Consider the following 8,081-nt stretch of genomic DNA (forward strand, 5'->3'; position numbering starts at 1 on the left):
CTAGAGAAAACCGAGGTTACGTTAGTAACTGAGTACGCGCAGGGATCACACACCAATAAACCTGAAGCAACGCCCAGGATTTACAGTGCACAGTCACCCGAGGGACTCACAGAGAGCCCAGGACAGGAGAGGAGGAAAGCCCTCCGTCCCATATCTAGCAGCACCCGTAGATGCGGCAATACAATCATCACACAGTCGAGGCAAGGCCTGACCAATGTGCCAACGCGGGTCTTACGTAATACTGCCCATATGACAGTCGGCAGCGCATAACGCTCACGAACTCAGAATTCCCCTCAGGGCCCTGATTCGGCTATACCGACAGCAGCCTTGCTTGCAAGGCGGGAACCTCCAGGTTATAAAACCTGATAAATGTAGACGGCGAGGCCCAACCTGCCGCCATACAAATATCCTGCAAGGAGATCCCAGTAGACAACGCCCACGACGAGGCGACGCCTCTTGTAGAGTGTGCTCTGACACCCAGTGGGCACTGAAGGCCCTTGGAAGCGTAAGCTAACGCTATGGCATCAACTATCCATCTGGATAGAGTCTGCCTCGAAACAGCCATTCCCTTGGAACGTCCACTGAACGAGACAAACAGCTGCTCAGTCTGTCGAAAGACAGCGGAGCGAGACACATAAGCTCTTAAAACCCTAACAGGGCAAAGAAGACTCGAGTCTCCATCCTCTCCTGACACCGACAGGGCAGACAGGGCAATAACCTGAGCCCGAAACGGCGTGTTGAGGGATTTTGGCACATAACCGTGCCTAGGTTTGAGTATGACCTTTGAGTCATTAGGCCCAAACTCCAAGCACGACTGGCTCACCGAGAGCGCGTGCAGGTCACCCACACGCTTCACTGAAGCAAGAGCCAACAAGAATACCGTCTTGAACGACAGATGCTGGAGGCTAATCGATTGGATAGGCTCAAAAGGGGGACCCTTCATGGCCTCCAAAACCGCCGTGAGGTCCCATATAGGGACTGACGGAGGTCTGGGGGGATTCAGCCTCCTAGCTCCTCTAAGTTTAAGGGCTCTGCCCTTATCCAACAGCTCTTGCAGGAAGGAGAGAACCTCCACCACCTCACAACTAAGTGGTGAACATCCCCGAGCTGTACACCAGCTGGAGAACACCGACCACTTCGAGGCATACAGCCGTCGCGTCGACGGAGCCCTAGCCTGAGTGATGGTATTTAGGACTCCCACTGAGAGATCAGCGGGTAACCGTTGAGCGCCCACACATGGAGGGACCACAACTCCGTTTGAGGGTGCCAAATCGAGCCCCTGGCCTGCGAGAGGAGGTCCCTCCTCAACGGCACTGGCCACGGGGCGATGTCTGCTAACTGCATCAAATCTGGGAACCATGGTTGGTTCTTCCAAAAAGGTGCTACAAGCAGTATTGAACATCTCGTTTCTCTCACCCGTCTTGGAAAAGAACGCGGGGCAGTGAGCGTTTTCGTGGGACGCGAAGAGGTCCACTTCCGCCCTGCCAAATCTCTCCCACAACAGTCGGACTGTTTGCGGGTGTAGAGACCATTCGCCCGTGGGAATGTTGTTTCTGGACAGCCTGTCTGGACCCAGATTCTGTAGCCCAGGCACATGAACTGCCCTCGGCGAGCGCAAGTTGCGCTGAGCCCAAACCAGGAGGCGTTCCGTCAGCCTGTACAGGTTTCCGGACCCGAGACCGCCCTGGCGATTTATGTAGGACACCACAGACATGTTGTCCGAACGGACTAAGACGTGGTGGCCCTTGATTCGGGGACAAAAGCGCGTCAGTGCGTTCTCCACTGCCAGTATTTCCAGACAGTTGATATGTTGGAGCTTTTCCCGTTCTGACCACAGGCCAAAAGACGGTCTGCCCTCGAGCAGCGCTCCCCATTCCGAAGTGGAGGCGTCCGTCGACACCATCTTCACTTTCGAGGAAGTCCCCAGGCTTACACCTGATTGGTACCAGCCGATCGCTGTCCAGGGTTTCAGGGCTGTAACGCAGCCTTGATTGACCTTGAGACGCAGTCGACCAGATACCCGCGCTTTCAGCCAGAACTGCATGGGGCGCATGCGGAGCAGGCCCAGCTGCAGAACCGGAGATGCTGAGGCCATGAGACCCAGCATCCTCTGACATTCTCTGAGCGAAACAGTCACGCCGCAGCGGAGAGAACTCGCCACGCGGTGCATGCTCAATGCGCGCTGTGGTGACAGCCGCGCCGTCATGGAACGTGAGTCCAGAGCTAAACCCAAAAACAGTATCGTCTGACTGGGGTTCAGCGAACTCTTTGCCCAGTTGACACTGGGACCGAGTCTCTCGAGGTGATCGAGTAGCTCCGCTCGTCCAAATAGTTCAGCACTCGCATGCCTCTGAGTCTGAGAGGAGCGAGCGCTGCGTCCATGCACCTCGTAAACGTACGAGGAGCTACGGACAAGCTGAACGGCAGGACTGTAAACTGGTATGCCTGGCCCTCGAAGGCGAATCTCAAATATCGCCTGTGATTTGACGCTATCTGTATTTGAAAATACGCGTCCTTCAGATCTATTGACATGAACCAGTCTCCTCTGCGAATATGCGCGAGGAGCTTCCTGGTCGTAAGCATTCTGAAACTGCGTTTCACCAATGCCCTGTTCAGCTGTCTTAGATCCAGTATGGGCCTGAGACCCCCGTCTCTCTTGGGCACCAGAAAATACCTGCTGTACAGCCCCCCCTCGCTTTGAGCTTGAGACACAGGCTCTACAGCCCCTTTGCTCAACAGTTCTGATATTTCGGCTGGAAGTAGGTGTGCTACTTCTGTTTTTACTGTGGTTTCGACGCGCGCTAAAAAGCGCGGAGGGCGTAGAGAAAACTGTAGCGAGTAGCCTTTCTTTATAATGCCTAGCACCCAATCCGAAACCCCTGTAAGCGCTGACCATGCATCTGCATGAATGGCTAAGGGCTGGATGCGAAGCGCGCTCTGTTGCCTGGGCAACGGCGGCGCTTCGGTGTGCTGGAACATGGGCGTCACGCCTGTGGCATTTGAGGCGGGGAGCGCGCTGATCACAGCGGGCAGATCGCTCCTCCTCGACCCCGTCCCGGCGCTTAACCGATCAAGGGAGGGCTGAGCGGGTCCCATAGGACTCGTGATGTCTGCGAGTAACTGTGGGCTGCAAATGTGCACATTTACTGCTTTTGACTCGCTGTCTGCCTGGGCAGAGCATACGCGATCTTACATGTGGAGATGGGCACTGAGGAGTGGGCATCGTCACTACATTTATAGCACCATCGGCCGTGGCCGGACGAACGCGCACGGGTTTCGTTTTTACAGAAACCACATGACGCGTGTGACATAGTGATCGTGGGCACTGAGGAGTGGGCACGTTTACTATGCAGTGCGCGCGACCGATCTGAGTCGATTTTATGGGCCCAATGTGAAGGGCTGTGCTTATTTGTGGAGATGGGCACTGAGCAGTGGGCATCGTCACTACATTTATAGCACCATCGGCCGTGGCCGGAACACCAGAAATAACACTCTTTTCGGGAAATATCTTGGCAGCCGTGATAACGGCTTTTGTGTGCAGGCAAGCGGGCACTCGTGCAGGCTTGCGCATTGCAGAAGATGCTGAGACAGTCACAATTCTTGGAACTGCAACAGCGGCGCGCTTGGGTGAGAGCTCGGCCGCAGCGGAACTCATACACCGGCGCTTTCCTAGCAGTGCTAGGATGTTTTCGGGGCTTCTGGCTTCACCGCAATCCTCTGCCGTGGCGCGGGGCGACGGCTGGAAGAGCGAGAACGGGGTCCCGAGCTGCGTTGCTGACACTGTCGTGATGACGCAGCTTGAGGCGTTGGGCGTGCCTGAGAGCTCTGTGGGGCCGGTCTAGGGCGGCTAGCTGCAGAACCGGAGCGCTTCGGTAAGAAGTGCTTGAACGCCTGCGATGCTTTCTGGTCCTCGGCGAATCTCTCCACAAACTCGCTGACAGATGATCCGAAGAGGCCAGCAGGAGTCAGCGGTGCGTCGAGGAACGCAGCGCGCTCAGACTCCTTGATGTCAGAAAGCGTCAGCCACAAATGCCTCTCAGCCACCGTAGCGGAAGCCATAACCCATCCCATGGCCTGTGCAGCGGACTTAGTAGCGTGGAGGGAGAGATCCGAAGCACTCCTCAGATTCGCGAGACAGATCGCTTCAGGTCCTATCTCATCCAGCTTTAAAAAGACGCAGCTCTTTTATGAGTGTGCGTCGGAGGGCGAACACACACAAGGATAAAAAGGATATAGGCGCCGGACAGCGCAGCAGGAACGGCAGTGGAAGGTGGCGAGGCCAGCAGCTTCAGAATGGCTCGTCCCGCTGATATGCTTCTCAGACGGCGCTTGCTTCCTCCGTGATCCAGCGATGTGTGAGCTTCGCTGAAGAGATGAAAAATCAGGTGAGTCAGCCTTTTCGAGCTCCTTTTATAGGGTAGGGCCACACCCGTTTTTTGCTTCAGTATTTCGTGAAAAGAGACTTTTCCCGTAGCGTCTTAGCTAAGACGCAGTACGAGAGAACTCTAGTAAGAGAACTGACTCAGTCATTAATTGATACAGTTGTGTTCAGCTGTACTGCTTATTGATGAATTAACCTTGTTTTATAATTAATTAACTTTACACGGTTATTGAACTGATCTGAACCAACACTGAACTGACTGGAGCTGAATAATGAAACTTCGTCTTGCTAGAGGTGCTTTACAGGAGACCTTGGATTTGCCTTACATTTGGTAAAGTTTGCATCATTAATTCTGTTATTTTCCTGTTTATACTGTGAAGCTGCTATGAAACAATCTGTAAAGATGACTTGACTCATAAATACCTCTCACCAGCTTCTGTGTATATATTTTTTGCATTGAAGGGTAATTTAGCATGTATACGCTGTATACATATATATTAATATCCATAACTCTCATATGGACAACATTATGCAACTTGAGGCTAAAATTGATTTCGTGCCCAAAACGCAATGACATTTTATTTCTCCCTAGCTTTACAACTGTGTCAAATTGAACACACACACACACTTGTTCTGCTGCTTGATGTTACACTGACCAGCCAATTAATTGCATTGACCCCTTTAGTATGCTAGCTGTGATGTAATCGGTTTGCTCTCTGGGTGCTTTTAAAAACAGTATCTCTTATATAATGCAGAGCATGACAGCTTTATTCAAATGGAAATGCAGCAAGTCAAACAATTCTTGTAAAGATCTGAACAGTTTTATTAAGTGTCTTGTCAGTGATTTGTCTCAGCTGTAAGTATGAATCTCAGAAGGAATTTTTCCCCTTTAGAAAGGTCAACAAATGTAAATGGAATCAATTAAGTCTTGCCATTTTTGTTGCCCATCACTACAAACTCTGGGCATCCTGACATTATATATTTTGCTGGGTCTCATACTTCTTTCTCAATTAATAATAATAACATTTCTGTAAATTTACAGCGTATTACAGCGTAAATATACAGTACTGAACTGTTTTCTAAAATTACGGTGTCTTACCGTAAATGCACACGTGATCGGTGGGAGAGGGGGAACCAAAGGGTAGCTGATGCATGGAGGAGCATGGTTTCAGTCAAAGTTTTATGGATTTCATCTCAAGTTGACGCTCATTCACAGGTAAGCAGATCACGGTGTCTTACCGTAAATGCACACGTGATCGGTGGGAGAGGGGGAACCAAAGGGTAGCTGATGCATGGAGGAGCATGGTTTCAGTCAAAGTTTTATGGATTTCATCTCAAGTTGACGCTCATTCACAGGTAAGCAGATCAAAGTCTGAATAAATGTTTATCTTAAATTGTAGCGTTTTTTTTTAATGTAGGCACAATATTTTAATTTACCTTTGACAAATCTTGCCAAGACGGTGAACTAGCATAATTTACAAATTTCTCCTGAATGTTAAGTGTATGTGTGTGTTTGTGAAGGAGAGATTCTTGCAGCTAATTGCATCGGTTTTTTTTCTTTCCTGGTGTAAAATCCTATAAATGTTAAACTTGTAAAGAGTTAAATATAAAATACTTGCGTTCGCTGATTATTTAATTGAATATGAGTTTAATATAAAAGGCAAAAATAGAAGTTGAGCAAGTGATCGGTGGGGGAGGGGAGCAACGGTTAGCGTCTGATACCAGAGAAAAGCATCATCAGTCTCAGTGAATATAACATAGTAAACGGATTTTATCTCAAATTTAATCTCGATTACAGATAGCAGATAACGAGAATCTGAAGTAAGTGTGTTTGCTTGATTTTCTGAAACACTTATTTGCACAATTATATTTACATTTTGCATTGGCGCCAACCCAGTGTGGTTTAAAATGGAGGATTTGCTTTATTTGCATTCTTGTTGCTAAGTTAGGTGTGTTTAAAGTTGGTAACTTATATATCAACCTTATATACGTTATAGGGAAATCGAAAATAGGCCTGTAAACTTAATTTTACTTAGGAAGCATAAACTCACCGCCTTTTGCAAGAGCACTTGACTTGATCGATGGATGAGTAACGTTATGGTGAGAGACGTTTGTTTTTTCGGAGTGACAGATTAGTCTTAGTGAATTTCAATTTAAGTCGTATCTAAATCAGTTTAGAGTGTAATCTAAATATATTCTAACTTATTGTTTATTAAGTGGGCTTTGTATGTGAGCACATTTTAATCACAGATTTTGCACTGGATTTATTGGCACAAATCTCTATATCACAGAGGAAACGTTACTTCATTCACTTAACTTACATTCTAACTTGTTCCTCAGCCTCAAATCCAGTTTTGTGTGTGTGTGTGTGTGTGTGAGAGAGAGAGAGAGAGTGAGAGAGAGAGAGTGTGTGTGTGTGTGTGTGTGTGTGTGTATGTGTGTGTGTGTGAGAGAGAGAGAGGAAGAGGAGAGAGCAGTAGACAGAATATTTTTTAGTGTTTTGAATGAAAAGTTGAAGGATGTCCCAGGCTGAGAACATATATATGGTACACCTGCTTGTCAAGATTCTAACGTTAATGTCCCACTTCCAGGAACATGAAGATGGACTGGTTTCACATGCAGATGTAAGTATTTAATTTTCTTCCTTCCACTTCACCACATTATATTATGTAATATTCTTATTTGTGTATTGTGTGTACTCTACAGGTTGCAGCATCTGCATCTGATATTGAAAAGACACTCAATCTACCTGCCAATCCTCATCTGATTTTGCTGGGTTAGTGTGTCATTACACATGATGAAGAGACATTTACTGATGTTTAAGATATAAAATTGTAACATTGCTGTTGTGCACGATTGTTAAAATTGCTTTTTATTTTGTGAGTGTCAAGTCAACACTTTTGACTGCAGTTACAACAGTGTTTGCTGTGTACTACATCTTCAACCTGCAGTATCAAGAGGCGGCTTGTTGCACGTAAGAAAGGTAAGTGTTTTCCTTTTTGCGTATGTTTTTAACACTCTCTTAGAATCTATTTTAACACTTTATAATACGTATACAGTAGTAAAGTAATAAATTAATTGCAAACTAGTTACCTCAACCTTTCTCCTGTGTTCTCCTTGTGTTCTTCCATTTCAGTTTTTTCAGTATATCATCATCTGAAACACTGTCAAATGTGGTTTTATTCGCATGCCAGGCACAGAGAAAATAGGAGAAAGGCATGTAGATCCACATTAAATCCAAACAAATCAGAATATATATATAGATAGTTTGTAAATGATTTATAAGTGCTTTATTACTTTATACTTATTATAAAGTTTTACCAAATTAATCTAAATTCTAAACCAAATTAATTAATCAGAATTTTGAAAAATTATTATATTATTATACACTTCGGTAATGTGTAATGCAACTTTCCTTAGATGATTCTATGGAATAAACCCAGAAAGAGGCTCAAAGACCTGCAGAGGCAAGGTAGTCTCCAAGAAGACGGGGAAGCTGGTGAATAAGAAATCTACTACAGTCAATCCAAAGGTTGCCTCTCTACTAAAAAATCGAATGGACTTCAAATGGGATTTCATCTAGGCAAGTGAAGTTACACATGCATTTTCATTAAATACAGTTCTTAATACAACTTATTTCACCGTTTAAACACATAAAATATTTCTCACATTTAAACTTGTTTAACAAAAATAAATCAAC

General features: G+C 46.6%; 1 long non-coding RNA gene across 1 annotated transcript; it reads left to right on the forward strand.

Annotated features, from left to right (window-relative positions):
• Window positions 1-6,058: 6,058 nt before the first annotated feature.
• On the forward strand, window positions 6,059-7,211 carry LOC132141979 (uncharacterized). Its single transcript, XR_009433982.1, has 3 exons — window positions 6,059-6,202; window positions 6,973-7,005; window positions 7,088-7,211. It is a non-coding gene; the product is annotated as an uncharacterized LOC132141979 (long non-coding RNA).
• The last annotated feature ends 870 nt before the right edge of the window (window positions 7,212-8,081 follow it).

Source organism: Carassius carassius, chromosome 6 (genome assembly GCF_963082965.1).
Source record: "Carassius carassius chromosome 6, fCarCar2.1, whole genome shotgun sequence".
Taxonomy (NCBI): Eukaryota; Metazoa; Chordata; class Actinopteri; order Cypriniformes; family Cyprinidae; genus Carassius; species Carassius carassius.